Consider the following 3,209-nt stretch of genomic DNA (forward strand, 5'->3'; position numbering starts at 1 on the left):
TGCCTTGCAGTAATTGTACAGAGCTTTAGGGAGACCTCAACTTGAATAGTGTGTACAATTTTGGTCTCCTTATCTGAGGAAGGATGTTCTGGCGATGGAGGGAGAACAACAAAATCTAGATTAGAGTGGTGCTGGAAAAGCACAGCAGGTCAGGCAGCTTCCGAGGAGCAGGACAGTCAATGTTTCAGGCAAAAGCCCTTCAGCACCATTCCTGATGAAGGGCTTTTGTCTGAAACATTAATTTTCCTATTCCTTGGATGCTCACTGACCTGCTGTGCTTTTCTAGCACCACTCTAATCGAGACACTGAGGTCCAGCATCTGCAGTCCTCACTTTTGCCTAGGAGTACAACAAAGGCTTACTAGACCGATTCCTGGGATACAGAATTGACATGTATAGAGAGATTGGATCAGTAAGGATTATATTCACTAGAGTTTAGAATAATGAGGGGTGAATCTCATGGAAACCTATAAAATTCTAACAGAATTCGACAGAATAACTGCGGAAAGGATGTTTCTACTGACCAGGAAGCGCAGAACCAGCAAATCATATTCTAAGGATATGGAATGGGCCATTCAGGACTGAGATGAGGTGAAATTTCTTCACCCAGAGAGTCAGGAGCCTGTGGAATTCTTTGCCACAGAAAACAGTGCAGGCTAAAGCATTCTGTTTTCAGGAAGGAGATGGTTAGTTCTTTGGGATAAAGAGATCAAAAGGCATGGGATGAAAGCAGGACAAAATATTAAATTGGATGATCAGCCATGGCAGAATAGGCTGAAAGGGTCAAATGGGCAAAAGTGAGGACTGCAGATACTGGAGATTAGATTCAAGAGTGTGGTGCTAGAAAAGCACAGCAAGTCAGGCAGCATCCGAGGAGTAGGAGAATCGATGCTTTGGGCAAAAGCCCTTCATCAAGAATCAAGGGCCAAATGGCCTGGTCCTATTTTCTATGTTTGTAAGGCCCTGTACAGCTGCAGAAAACTATATTTCCTGTTAAAAGCCCTTTGCTTTTATCATCATTCATTCATGGGACATGGCTGCTGCTGGCTAGACCAACAGTTATTGGCCCTCAATAATTGTCCAGAGGGCACTTAGTGTCAACATGTTGCTGTGGGTCTGGAGTCACTTTTAGGCCACACCAAGTCAGCAAGACAGATTTCCCTCCCTGAAGGACTATCAGGGATGGAAACTTTCTGTGGAACATCCCATCCTAACTCAGTACCAATTGGATCCTTATCATCTGACTCCCAGCAATAAGTAAATTGTTGATTTTTTGGGTCCATTGAACTGATTCAGTTTGAAAACTTGTTGATGAGAGACTGAAAAAAACAGAATTTGACTCTAAATATCTCACAGTTTATTTAAACTGGAGCATACATGTATACTATTTCACTGATTTAAGGCATTTCTTTTCTAATAAATAAGCTGCATTAAAGATACATGAATAAATAACTGAAATGATTTCTGATGGAATGATTAGCAAGTACTAATTTGTAAATTGCATTTACAGTTGGGAAAGAAAACATTTGAACTGATGTTGAAATGTATCTCAAATTGAGCTTGCTCCAAATCTATCTGCTTCGCCTCACTCTATCATCGCAAATCTTTATTCCTTCTCCCATCTTTAAAGTGATTCCTCTTCACCATCTTTCAGCAGTAGCCAATTACCAGACCATTCACTGCTAAAGAAGAATTTTTTTAAAAATTTGTCTGACTTGCAATATTATTTTATTTGATTAATACTGAAGAAAGGCAAGCTTTATTGAAGTGTTTTGCTTTGTATTCATCAAAGTAATTCATAACAATGTTATTGTGAAGGGAAAACATTGCTTTATCCTGTACGAGTACAGAATGATTTGCAATGCAGAATGAATATATCAGGCATCGATGATTGACATTTAACTTTCAAACTTTGACTAACCTTTAAAGAAATCAGCCTCTTGTTGATCCAGTCATTGTTCTGAGAAATGAACAAGCCAAGGTTCATTTTTTGAGCTGAAGCAGATGCACAGTGTTTAAATATTCATTCTGTCCGTAAAGATCAGGGTCCTGTTTATTGACACTTGTAACTTCCAGTACTTGCAGAAGTACCAGGCTGGAAGCCTGACTCTTATACTGCTGGTCAGTGTAATTCTTATCACACTCAGGACTATTGAGCAAATGCTGTCAAATTGGTGAATTCTTCATGGTGTGTCTCTAACAATCAGAGTTCATTGGCCAAATAATCAACACTGTCCTCTCATAGAGTATAAATATTGTTTTATCTTTACCTTATTATCTCATGAATTGTCCTGATGAGTGAACGGCAAAAATAAAATCAGAATATGTCGTGTTTTCAGCAATAGATGACTTAATAAAGACACCCAAGATAATCAGAGGGTTAGATAGAGTGGACAGTGAGAGCCTTTTTCCTGAGATGGTGATGGCTAGTATGAGGGCACAGAGTTTTAAATTGAGGGGTGATCGATATAGGACAGATGTCAGAGGTAGTTTCTTTCCTCAGAGAGTAGTAAGGGTGTGGAATACCCTGCCTACAACAGTAATAGACTTGCCAACTTTAAGGGCATTTAAATGGTAACTGGCTAAATGTATGGATGAGAATGGAATAGTATAGGTTAAATGGGCTTCAGATTGGTTTCACAGGTCATTGAGGGCCGAAGGGGCTGTACTGCGCTGTAATGTTCTATGTTCTAAGTTCTAATAGTTTTGTTTTCAAAATACTTTGTTTTCAAATTACTATTCCTTTATTTAACATGAGAGAGGGTTTGCCTTTAAAAAGGGCTTGGACACTTTCTTCAAATATCTTCTCCATCAGGAGTTTACTTCTGAAGTGCAGCCATTGCCATCACAGCAGGAAATGTGTGCACAGTAAGATTTCAAAAGTTACGTAGGAGGTGTATGATGAGCCTGTCTGTTGGAGGCAGCCATTTTTGAGAAGAAAAATGGACAGAAGAAGATGTCCTGCTCATCGTTGAATAGAATTACGGGATCTTTGTCACCCCATCAATGTGGACTATCTTTGAAAAACAAACAGCATAAATGCAGCACTTTCTCAGACTGTCCTGACATGTTAGGATTTAGGAGAAAGTGAGGACTGCAGATGCTGGAGATAAGAGCTGAAAATGTGTTGCTGGAAAAGCGCAGCAGGTCAGGCAGCATCCAAGGAGCAGGAGAATCGACGTTTCGGGCATGAGCCCTTCTTCAGGAATG

This window comes from Chiloscyllium plagiosum, chromosome 14 (assembly GCF_004010195.1).
Source record: "Chiloscyllium plagiosum isolate BGI_BamShark_2017 chromosome 14, ASM401019v2, whole genome shotgun sequence".
Classification (NCBI taxonomy): Eukaryota; Metazoa; Chordata; class Chondrichthyes; order Orectolobiformes; family Hemiscylliidae; genus Chiloscyllium; species Chiloscyllium plagiosum.